This window comes from Anolis sagrei, chromosome 5, assembly GCF_037176765.1.
Source record: "Anolis sagrei isolate rAnoSag1 chromosome 5, rAnoSag1.mat, whole genome shotgun sequence".
Taxonomy (NCBI): Eukaryota; Metazoa; Chordata; class Lepidosauria; order Squamata; family Dactyloidae; genus Anolis; species Anolis sagrei.
In genome coordinates, this window is record NC_090025.1 from 175584397 (window position 1) to 175597805 (window position 13409).

Genomic DNA, 13409 nt, shown 5'->3' on the forward strand with positions numbered 1-13409 from the left:
GTATTCTTTCCATCCCTATGATATTTTGTCTACTTGCTTGCTGACCACAAATATTTGTAGATATATCTGCAACTGGGCAACGTCTCCCAATTATAACTATGTGTTCTTCTGAAATAATGTTTTTTTAAAAAAAAACAATTATGTACACACATGCAAAATACCCAGTAACCATCTACCAGCACAAATGTATACCAGGTTTCTTATTTTTAAATAGAGTAACCCCCTGCTATGTAGTGTTGTACAACTTAAACATTGTGATCCAAGAATGGCTAAAAGTCAAATTGTGTCCCCATTCAGATACACAGTCTTAAGTAAGGGAGACACAAATGTGTGTTATAGAAAGAAATTTGGCTTGACCTCTTCGTATTCTGTGTTAACTCTATTTTGGCCCATTCATGTTGGTTTATGTTCTGAGTTTTGTTATCCAAGTTTTGCTAACCAAGCCTCAGAGACAGAACCAGATTGAAGCATTTAACTACCTGCAAGTAAAAGAAAAAATAAAATTATTGACTATGGTGTAGCTTTCTTAAACACTGGCTGAGATATACTTAGAGCAGCAAGATAGCTAGGGAACACAGGTAGGACATATGCGTCTTTTCTGAAATGTCACTTCTCAACATGTGCTCTTTGAGAAGACTGCCTCACTTTCACCAACAGAAGAGCTGCTTTGATCCAAGGATTTAGTCCTGGCCTGGCTCGGGAATCTGAACCTACCAGCCACATGTTTGTAATGATTTCAAATTTAGGAAAATGACTTCAGAAGAAGGAATGCTGTGTTACAACGGTACTGTAACTAATTAAAACTGAGGGTTGAGGATAGGGAAGGAACCACAAACAGGAAGCAATACAGGGAACAATGTGAGGAATGAAGTCAGAGCAAAACCACAAGAATAGATGAATTATTGAATTGCAATTCTTGCATCATATTTTGGGGGAGTTTACAACTCTCAAAGCCCATATTTCTGTGACAGGATATACAAAAAAGAAAAAAAAACAGATCTAGCACTTCCATGAGATAGATGAAAATGGGGAGGGGGGCAGAGATAAAATGGCATCTGGGAGGAGAACCAACTCTCTTCTTCAACATCTAAAGACTTCTCAGAGAAATGCATTAGATGTTCTGAAGAGCAAACACTTTAGTAGAAAAGCAACTGGTCCAGCTCTTTACCATGGCTGCCAATGCCTGTCCAAAGCCTCACTCCAAAGGCCTCTCAGACCTGCTTTAAGAACTACATTGGAAAGCAACCCATATGCCACTTCAAGCAGTCAGCCATATGTATCCACAGCATGTTCCTATCTGGCATTATGGAGAGATAGACTTTTATGAGTAGCCAGCTACCCATTCAATATTTTGGCTCTTGCTATCCTCATGACATCCCAGTCCTTATGCTAAGTATTCTGGGTTATTGTGGATTAAACCTGTTTTGTCCCACTTCAAGCAAATCATGAGATGCTCCAGAGTTTTCTGCAAACTCTAAAATATGCTATGGTTTTGGGGCAGTGTGGACAGCTGGATTCAGTTTTATATGGAATGGTCTGCTATCTAGATACGTCACTGCTCTCATCACCCTTTTCCTGTGCATCATGCCCACATTGCTGCTGTTACTGCTCCCAGCCAGGCACAAAGCCTCATGGAAGCTCCTGGCAATTGCAGGTGTCCTGTTCTGACATCAACTGACATGCCTGCCCAACCAGGAAGAAGATAGGGAAAATGGTTCTCTCTTGCTTCCTTGTTTCTTGGGTGCCTTTGCTGATGTTAGAATAGGGTGTCCATAGTGGCCAGGAACTTGCATGAAGCTCTGTGGCTGGCCAAGGGTATCAATGGCAACATTAAAGGTGGAGTGACAATCCAATGTGGTCTAGGCCCAGGTAGATAATGTAAATGCCCAGGTGGCACTGGAGCGGGTTCAGTAGAGTGTGTATGGCCTTCGTTGTGGCTAGTCCAGATAATTTCTGCTCCATATTGGCCATGGATTTATCAGCCAGTGTGGTTTTGCCCTTAATCAATTAGTTCTAAAGCATTGGAGTCAAGAGTCTGGGAAAGTTAGTTTTTTAGGTAACAACTACCCAAGTTTTCCAATCAGGATGGTCACTGTGCTGTACTGACTAAGGTTTCTGGGACTTATGAACTTTCCCATGGTTTAACAGAACTCATACTGGTACTTTGTTCTCTAAATCACCTTGTCACTATCTAATGTTTGGTAAAAACAGCAGTTGTTCTTGAGTCCAACCATTCCCCTTCTGACCCATAACGTCTCCTCCCTTTTCTCTGAGCCTGAAGAAGCAAAATAAACAAGCCTAATTGTTGCTAATCTGGCTGCAAGCTAGGTCAGTCAACCTTTTTTCCCCCCTCTTCTTCTCAGAGAGTGTTACCCATTCAGTCTGACTCTATGTTTCCAAATTGTGTTTCTTTCAAGGTCTCTGTCTCCTTTTCTTTGGATTTTCTCTCTCGAAAAAGAAGAGGGGGGCCTTGTGAAATTCACTGAAAAAACAAGCTGGTGCTGTTCCAAAGAATTAATCATAAATCCTTCTTCTGTGAACATTTAGTGTGGCGGCTGTTGACTTTGCGGCTAGAAGGCAGGAAATTCTTCACATTGTTGACCTCCCTTTATGATTTTAGCAGCAATTTGCAGCACTGAGCTGCTGTCTGCTTTATTTTGGAAGACATCCCTTCTATAATATCTCTAGCAGCATTCCCTTTTGTTTAGTGATGGGGTGCCTGGCCTCACTATTTAGATTGGCTCTCTGCCCCTGAATTCTTGCTAAAGGGCTGCTGAGGATTCAGAACAGCAAATCTTAACTTCAACTTTAAAATATTAATTTGACAAAACAAGGGCACCATAGCCTTCATGGTGAATCAAAATGGATGTTGCACCTTTGTTTGAGATACAGATGTGAGTCAAGCTGAAAACAGCAGCCAGAGTCTAAGAGAAGAATGGACAGCTGTGGTCTTCCCTAGCCAACATAGCCAAGGGTGACAAATTGGAGCTGTAGTCCAAATATCTGAGATCCATAATTGTGTGCTCTGTCTAACAGAAAATTGGAGTTTAGTCGGTCTCAGAAGGTGTTATTGGGAGACACCTGCTCAGCCCCACAACCTTTGTCTTGTGGGGTTCCCCAGGGTTCAATACTGTCTCCCATGTTGTTTAACATCTACATGAAGCCGCTGGGAGAGATAATCCGGAGTTTCAGAGTACGGTGTCATCTCTACGCAGATGATGTCCAACTCTGTCACTCCTTTCCACCTGCTGCTAAGGAGGCTGTCGAAGTCCTGAACCGATGTCTGGCCGCTGTGACAGTCTGGATGAGGGCTAACAAATTGAAACTGAATCCAGACAAGACAGAGGTACTCCTGGTCAGTCGCAAGGCCGAACAGGGTATAGGGTTACAACCTGTGCTGGATGGGGTCACACTCCCCTTGAAGGCGCAGGTTCGCAGCTTGGGTGTGATCCTGGACTCATTGGTGAGCCTGGAGCCCCAGGTTTCGGCGCTGACAAGGGGACCATTTGCACAGCTTAGGCTCGTGCGCCAGCTGCGCCAGCACCTTGGGAAGTCGGACTTGGCCACGGTAGTCCACGCTCTGGTTACATCCCGCCTAGACTACTGCAACGCTCTCTACGTGGGGTTGCCTTTGAAGACGGCCCGGAAGCTCCAATTAGTCCAACGTGCGGCAGCCATGATACTAACAGGAGCGGGATGCAGGGAGCATACAACCCCCTTGTTGTACCAGCTCCACTGGCTGCCGATTTGCTACCGGGCTCAATTCAAGGTGCTGGCATTGGCCTATAAAGCCCTAAATGGTTCTGGCCCAAGATACCTATCCGACCGCATCTCCACCTATGAACCCACCAGGACTTTGAGATCCTGCATCACAGGCGCGGCTGGCGGGGACGAGAGACAGGGCCTTCTTGGTGGTGGCCCCTCGGCTGTGGAACGCCCTTCCCACGGACATCAGATTGGCCCCCTCATTGATGGTATTCCGGAGAAGAGTGAAGACTTGGTTATTCGAACAGGCGTTTGAATAAAAAGTGCAATGAATTTCAGGAAATGGAACTACAACTGATGAGTTTGGATCATGATTCTAGTTATGAGACGCCAATTGATTGACTGTCTATTATTGTTAATTGCTTAACCTGTTCCTGTGTTAACTGTTTTTAAGTATCTGTTGCATTGAATTTTTGTCTTGATTGTTCGCCTTGTTTTGCTTGATTGTTGTAAACCGCTATGAGTCGCCTTAGGGCTGAGAATGGCGGTATACAAGTGAAGTAAATAAATAAACAAATAAATAAATAAATAAATAAATAATAGTTGAAAAGTCAGAATATTCTTTCAGTCACATACTCAAAGAGACTCAAGGTATGATCATAAGGCCACTGTGGAGTATGTATGATGATAATCATAATTGTGAAATGGACCAAGTGAAGTTGATCAAATGTTTTATATCATAATTTTATGTGGCAATGGATTGCCTCATCACATGCATACACTGGACAGTCAATATATGCAAGTACAGATAGAGACACCTTTTGTCACATTATTCCTGCCCTTCATGCATATGGCTCAGGTATCTCTATTATAGCTTCAAAGCAAGCTTGCAATATAGGTTAGGGTGAACTGGAATATCTGAACAGGGCTGTTACCATGCCTTCTGGTTCCAAAGCTCATCACTGGAAGAAGAGCTCAAGGGACATAGGTTTCCCCATGACAGGAGTAGTCCTCCCTATCTCAGGATGTAGCTACTCCATCCACATTTAATTTTAAAGATGCCTCTCCCCCAATAACACAGGAATGTAAGGCTACAGAAATAGCCACCTGCTCTTTATGAACTACAGTCAGCATCCAGTCGGAATAGAATCACTACCAAGGTCCCATATACTACATTATGACTCGAAGTGCAATAATAGCATCCTGTGGAATCCTGAGACATGCAGTTTCTGGAGAGGTATTAAGAACTCTTGGCCTGAGAGGTCTAGTGCTAATCAAAATACAAACCTCAGAATTCTAGTGGATGAAGCTATGGCAGGCAAAGTGTTATAAGTACATACAGTCAGCTTTCCACATTTGCAAATATAACTTTTGCAGATTGATTTCTTTTCAGATTTGATCATTGTGTTACCTCTAAGAAATTCTAGGTCCTCCAGCATGACTCTTTGGTCAAGTAGTTGATCTCCTCCAATGCAGTTCTATGGTAGTCATGCTGCAAAATGAAAGATTCCTAAAGAGATGTTTGCTCGGTTTAAAAAAAGTTTTTAAATTCACAATTTTATGTTTTTGGAGAGGTCCTGTGCCCTGCAAAAGCAGAGGGTCTACTGCAGTGTGATTCAGCTGGGACATCAACTCTTTTGGTTGGAGAACATGCCAGCCAGCCAGTGCCTCCCACACCTCACTATCCAAGGTCCCGACTACCCACACCTTGCTGTTGTAATCCAGACTGCTTTGATGTTGCTTTACCTAATATGATTTCTAGCTATTTATTTATTTAAAAGTTTTCTATACTGATCTTCTCACCTACAAGAGGGACTCAGATCCGGTTCACAACATGTGTTCATATACAAAAATACAAACCACACAATGCATCATCATTACACAATTAAAAACATATTACAATACAACATCGTCATCATCACACTTAGCCACGTCGTCAAAGCATTCCTGGTCATAATTCACAGTTATTCATTCTCCTTCCATGTGGACCAAAGTTGACTCAGTTATCAAAGGCCAAGTCTTTGTTAGCTTCCTGAACGTCAGGAGGGAGGGAGCAGTTCTAATCTCCTGTGGGAGGGAGTTCCAAAGCCGGGGAGCCACCATTGAGAAGGCCCTGTCTCTCGTCCCCACCAACCACGATTGTGACAGTGATGGGATCGAGAGCAGCCCCCCCCCCCCCCCCCGGAAGATCTTAAAGACCTTGTTGGTTCATAGGGGAGAATCCGTTCAGACAGGTAAACAGGGCCAGAGTCGTTTAGGGCTTTGTAGGTCAAAACCAGCACTTTGAATTGTGCTTGGAAGCTAATCGGAAGCCAGTGGAGCTGGCGTAACAGAGGGGTTGTATGCTCCCTGTACCCAGCACCCGTTAGAAATCTGGCTGCCAAGCGTTGGACTAGCTGCAGCTTCCGGGCAGTCTTCAGAGGCAGCCCCACGTAGAGAGCGTTGCAGTAATCTAAAGTTACTTAGCTCCCAAGATGAACTGGGCTTTGTTACATCAAACCAGCCATTCAAATTACACATGAGAACTAACTGGAAGCCCCTGATATAAATGAAAATCTCAAGAAACAGATGAGATTTTATATAAGATGACTAATGAGAACTAATGTTTTTCAACGAGTCTCAAGAGATGATTTCACATATACAGAAATGGTCTGAGGGCAAATCATGTGAACTACACAAGATGCACAGCCTGCTGCCTTTAAAAGACTGGAAGCGGGGTTATTTGATGGCTTGTTTTTGCCCCTTTTTTGATTATTCCAAAAGACCCTCTGTATTTGTGGTGAGTCTAAAATTTGCTTTTTAAAGGCAAAATGCACTTGTTTTGCATCTTGTTTTACACAAATTGGGAAAGCCTTAAGAAAAAATGCTCTATGGCCATTGGTATCTTATGCACATATAAATTTCTTACAGAAGTTTTTTGGACACCAGAAAAGGAGAGGTAGCTAATGCCCCGAAGGACAGGATCAGAATCCAAAATGTCCTTTATAGATCAGAGAGTTGTGCCAAAACCAACAAAATGAATTTCTTCAGAAAGAAACATAAAGACATGACCCTTAGTCAGAATGAATGAAGTGCACAGATATATGATAGGTAACACCTGGTTTGACAGCACTATATGTGAAAGGGATCCAGGAGTTTTAACACACCACAAGTTAAACATGAGTCAACAATGTGATGCAGCAGTTAGAAAATGTCACTGCAATTCTAGGCTGCACCAAAAGGAGCCGAGTATAATGTCTAGACTGAGAAAAATAACAGTACCACTGTATTCTTTTGTCAGATGTCCCCTGGAATACTGTGTCCAGTTTTAGGATACAGAATTCGAGAAGAATACTGATAATGTGGAATGTGTACAGGGGAGGGGGATCACAAAGGCACAAGCTTTCAAACACTGGCTGAATGACCATCTGTTGAAATTGATTTGATGATGTATTCCTATATGGGAGAGGTTGTATTGGATAACCCTTGTGGTCTCTCCTAAAATTATAATTCTATGGTATTGGGTTATAACTCACTTCCTTGAATCTGAGGAATCTGATACAGTATCTGCCTCCTATGCCTATGAGCAGCTAGTGTTCCAAGAGACAAAATATTTTAAGAGAAGCAGTTACAGAGAAGTAATCCAGTCTATCATAATTTCTATAATTTCATACTTCTTTTTTTCAAATCAAATCAGATCATTCTTCTCGGGATGGGGTTGTATATGTTCTGCTACATTCATTCAGTTCCACATTCCACTCTGTTTTTGGTTGTGTTCTCACTTACACAACATTGACATTTAACACAAGGGTCGTGTAACACCGTGAAAGCATCAGTCTCCATATAGAGATTGATATCACACTGTCCTGATATCGGATCTTGGCTATTGTCTCATTCTTGTGCTGTAGGCCAGATATCTCCCAAGGCTCTTTCAGCTCCTGTTCCTACAAAGGTAGAATTTTCTTAGCCTTTAGACATCTATTGAGAGAGTCACAGAGCAACCTTCCAGGCCTTTTGGCTTCTTAGCACTTTGTGTGATGACATGAGTTTTCTCCTCAAATGTAAACTCTTATTCCAGGCAGCTGTATACAAAAGGCCAAGCAAGAGCGATTAATAATGAGTTTGGTGTGTGTGGAGGAGAGGGGAATAACTGTTGTTTCTTTGGAAGTCTCTGAGTCATTTTTAAGGGAGAAAAAAATGATTTTCAGCTGTGGTGCCAAATTGGAGTCATCTGAAGGATTGTGGGGTGATAGCAAGGGTCTTCCAGAGCAGGGAGAAGGTTACTGTTTTGGATTACAGCTTTTAGTATTACCCATCCAACTTGGTCATGGACCAAAAAAGTAATATTTCAAAACTCTAAAAATAATTGAAATTGCTGATTCCACTTAGCTCTTGCAATTTGGAAAAAATATGGCTAGCCAAGCCAGTGTAAACATATTTGTGTCATGGCTTTCCCAAGGTTTCCCCATTTTTGATAGCCTGAATAGAAGCAGAAAGAAGCATAAGAATCCAAGACTTTAGGGCAGGGGTCCTCAAACTAATGCCCGGGGGCCAGATACATCCCTCCAAGATCATTTACCTGACACTCACCCAGGGCCAACCTAAGTCTGAAATGACTTGAAAGCACACAACAACAATCCTATCTCATCAGCCAAAAGCAGGCCCACACTTCCCATTGAAATACTAATAAATTTATATTAGTTAAAATTGTTCTTCATTTTAACTATTGTATTGTTTTTAAGTGTTTTTTGCACTACAAATAAGATATGTGCAGTGTGCATAGGAATTCGTTCATGTTTTTTTCAAATTGTAATCTGGCCCTCCAACAGTTTGAGGGACGGTGACCTGGCCCGTGCTTTAGGGTGTAAAACAATTTTCCTGAATGCCACATACTGGCTTACAGATGCATGTCCTCTAAAGCTACTGAATTACCCAATGTTCTGACCTATTTCCTTTTCCATACTGCTTCTTTTGACCATTGATCTTTGCTTTGAATTCTTCTAATTCATTTTGCTGAAGAAGTATTCCAAACATCAGTTTTGGTTTATATGACTTCATGAACAAGAAAGGAACATTTTTGATAAGGATGTTTTCAATAAGAATTTATTAAAATCTGCAGATGTCTTTATGTTCAGAAGGAAAAGAACTTGAGAGTTCAACATATTGAAATATAGGAGAACATGGCACTGACATCTTTATCAATCCAGATCCAAAACTTTAAACAGAGTTTTGAAAAGTTATTTTGTAGTTTAGTTCCTGGAATCCTGCAGTTAGCATGACCATTGGCTGTGAGGACTTGGGAGTTGTGGTCAAAAAAGTAACATTTTCAAAGTTCCGAGTCTTTAATGTGTCCAGCTATCCCATATCTCAACTGAGATAGACTTTTCCATGTTCTTGCCATACAATGCAGTGCAATATGGCACTTTATCTAAATGCTTGTGCAAATTTATTTTATAGTACAACTTCCTTATCCATGGGCCCAGTAACATGTTTTCATTGATCCATATCCCAAAAATTAAAACCTCCCTAGGGATTTTCTTGGTCCTCCAGTATCTTGTTCCAAAAGCCCTTGATTTCAGTAGGCTTTCCTATTATCCACAGTTTTGCATATCCATGTAAACTGTGGATCATATCTCCTATAAATGTGGTGGTTATACTATATTTTATTTTATATTTATTTTATATTTATGCTCATCTCTACAACCACAAAGGCTCCTAAAGTAGCTTAGAAGACATGACATTGACATTCTCTGCCCTCTTGTAAATATGTATTTTCATAATGTTGTGTTATATCTCACTATTTTAATCCTGTTGTACCCTACCTCAGGCCGCAAGGAGAGGCAGGTAAAAACATGATGATGAGGAGGAGGAGGAGGATGGTTCTCACCAGATCCAGTGATGATGTTCCTGGCCCGCAACATGATGCCACCAAAACTTTATGATCTTTCAGCTAGTCAACAAATCTTCAAGCAAGAAAGTAAATCCAAATTGTCCTTCAAAAGAAAATCTGTCAGCCCAAAGAATATATTGAGAAGTTCACAAGATGATTCCAGATATCTGGGAAAGAATTTAGAGACAGAAATGGCATGCCAAATACTTGACTTTGATAGGTTGCATCAAACTTCTAAAGAAGTGACTCTTGGGGGATCTCAGAATTTCTTCCTGGCATCCAAATTATTATCAGTCTTGATTTAAGAAGTCTATTCCGACTTACAAATGCCAGTACTATTAAATTCTTTCCAGGTACAAGCAGTCCAGGATCAGTTAAATTTAGCAATAAAGAGACAACAGAGGAACTGAAGGATTACAAGTTCCCTTCCAAAGAATTGCTCTCTACTGTCTGTTCAGTATTATGGTCTTAAGACCATAAGAACAGTGATGCATTGTGACTCTGAGTTAAAATCATGTACAAGAATAGAGATGTATCCATTCAGTTACAGTCTTCATGATTTCTTGCCTCTGAAGAAGAACACATGTGAAAACATCTGAGATCTTTGATTAAAGAAAAAATCAATAATAATTGTAAACAGCTGGAACACAATGGGAACCACCTGAAATTCAAAATAGCAGATGAGCTTTGGAGAATGAATGGAAATGAAATTCACCTATGACCAATTACAGTGCAAATATCTAGTTGTTCTTACAAGAAAAATTATGAAGTTGCTTTCAGAAAGGCAACAGTGAAAGGGTGGATGTTGCTTTTCTAACAAAGAACTCCAAGCAGCTTAGGAGGAAAAGCCATACCTTAGCAACAAAGCACATGCTTCGCACACAGGAGCATCTAGATTCAATTCTTTACATCATCAGTAAAAAAAGATCAGACAGGAAAAAGCTGTCCCTGATACTTTGAGAAACTATCACAATATTAGGCTAGATAGGAAAACACTATGGTGAAAAATTGGAGAATGGATCTCAAATATTTGGTCTTTCATTTAGTTTTTACGTCTTCCAGAATCCCCAACATCTGGTAAAGCTGACTGGTGCTTCTGGGAACTGAAGTCCAAAATATTAGTACAGCCAAAGTTTGTTTACCACATAGAAACAAGTCAAGATGGCATCTAGGAGGCTGAAAGATCCAAGTAAGATTAACTTCAACAGAAAAACTATATCATAAACCCGTAAACTATTCCTCTTGGTTTTAATCTTATATTTATTAAGAAGTATATTTATGAGTGGGATATGGAATATTTTACAGTAACATCACATGTCCTTCTAGGAACATTTGCTCCATCATACTGCTAAATTTCCACTGGCAACCTACACATAGAAAAGTTTCTCTGGTTCTATTTTTAGACATTATAACTTCATACTTCCAGGGCTGCATATTCTTCATTATACGGCACACACCTCATTGAGGATTCCCCAAATAGAACCACACCACAAGATGGTATGCTGAGCTACGTAGCCAAGCAACTACTGCATTGACATACAGAAGGCTATTCACATGGGGTGTTCCCAAAGTAACTGTTGACTTGAGGATCATTTTGCCAGTTTACATGGAACTGCCAACCCTGAATGAGCTACGTGCACTACATGTGCTGGCAGCTTTATGATGGTAGACGTGAGACACGCCCCATGTTTTAATGTACAAGGCATTATGTGCCCTGTGTTCAAAGCCTTGAAAACAAGTAGAGGGTTTTAGAGAGAATATTTGCACTGTTCAAAATGCCTTCACCTAGGGTAGAAGGGAATATCTGTCCCCAATCCATCACACTGCTCACAGCTGGCAAACTGAGGGAGTGCATTGTGCCAATTTGGGGCACTTACTGCAATACATATTGGTTTCCTCTTTTCTGTCCTTGCCCCAATTTTCTACCCAACAGATTTATTTTAATTCCATCTTTCACCCACCAAAATACCTTTGGAATTATGCTATACATCATGTCAATGGCCCCTTCAGGAAGCCAATATCTAAGACTGGTTATATTCTGCCTCTGGGCTAGGACTAGCCCCAAGAAAAGTAGATATCTGCAAGCCATGTATGTTTTGGACAAAATAAAATCTCTAAATTACAATATACTGACCAAGAAAGCAACTTGCAGCTGTGGAGGAAAGTTTGGTGAAAATATTGACCATGTGTAAGGGTAGTGATTTTGAAAACACAGGTCATATTTAAAGCATAATCCAAAAAGGGGTTACTAAATGGAAGCAAATTTTATTATTTTACAAAAAGTTTTCTGTACATTATTTTGCTTAGGTAGGGCACCGAAGGTCCTCCTCTGAGAACTGGAAATCTCATTCCACTACCGTTCTTGCATGCAGATTAGTATGGTACTATTGGGACTGGTAAAGTGGTGGGCCAGTGTGACGTAATTGAACCAGCATAGTGTAATAGTTTGCATGTTGGACTAGGATGCCAGAATACCCATTGGATGGCCTTGAGTAAGTCACACTCTTCCAGCCCCAGAGAAAGGCAAGGGCAAAGCTCCTCTGCACAATCTTGTCTAGAAAACCCTGAGATAGGCCATATTAGGTTCACTGTAAATTGGAAATTATTACAACAACAATAACTACTATAATAACTACTATAATAATAACAGGAAGTCATTACAAGAAGGCCAAGTTGACACTAGGTGAAAAAGGCAAGAATTTACAAGTTAGGTGCAGAACTGAGTCTGGGCTCAATGCATCTACAGTTGGTATCTGAGACTAACAGGCATTGCTCACACTGGATCCATCTAGGCACAAAAAGTTACTATTTCTGAGAATATATTTTATGACCTTCATTTCAGATGCTTACTCATCTCATTGTCAATGGCATTCAATGGCCTTTGAATTGCAGAGCCATACACTTCCTTGTCCCAAGAAAGGATTCCATCTCCTTTTTCAGTGGAAAGAAGTTACCAAAGCCTGTCTGTGTATCTGTCCACCAATAAAGTCCTTTCTCAAGGAAGGAAACACAACTGAGCTTGTGTCACTTCTTTCTGCAGAAGAAGGAAACAGATTCATTTCTCAGTTGGGAGAAGTGCAACTAGACATCTGTCACTTTTTCTGCAGAAGAAGGGAATGGACTCCTTTCTCAGTAGAGACACATATGGTTCAACACAGCCAGGTTTCCACATTGTTATATTTGTCACCCAAGAGAGGGTAGTTTTTGAGGAGCTCAGAATTGACAGATAGCACCTCAACACTTCAGCTACTCTCCCCTCTGTGTGGCAGCAAGTGAGCAGGAGGAGGGAATATTTTGACTGTGTATTGTACTGCATTTTCAGCTTTCAGCAGACTAGCCAAGTTCCAGATATTATGCAAAAATCATATTACACAAATCATCCCGGAATGGTTTCCTTGCATAATATGTGGGCCTTTTGTACTATATTTAGGTGAAAACATGAAATACAAAGATACAGGATAGGTGGCATCTGGCTTGACAACAGTACATGAGGAAAAGATTTAGGAGTCTTAGTAGACCATAAGCTAAACACAAATCAATAGTGTGATACAAAGACTAAGCTTTCTTCTCTGCTAGACCCTTGATGGGTGTATATGTGCAAAATTGGAGATTGTTTAACTCCTGCCCAGGCAGGTTGAGATTACTCTGCTTGATAGATCAATTGTTATCGCTCACATTTCCCAGCAAAAACTATTTTTTATTTTCTGTAGAATTCACTACCCTATGTCAGTCATACTAAAAAAGGATGTAAGAGCCATGCAACCAAATTTGAAATTCTATTAAATAAATTGAAATTTTGTTCATGGGCACTTGCATAAATATGTTCCATTGGAAT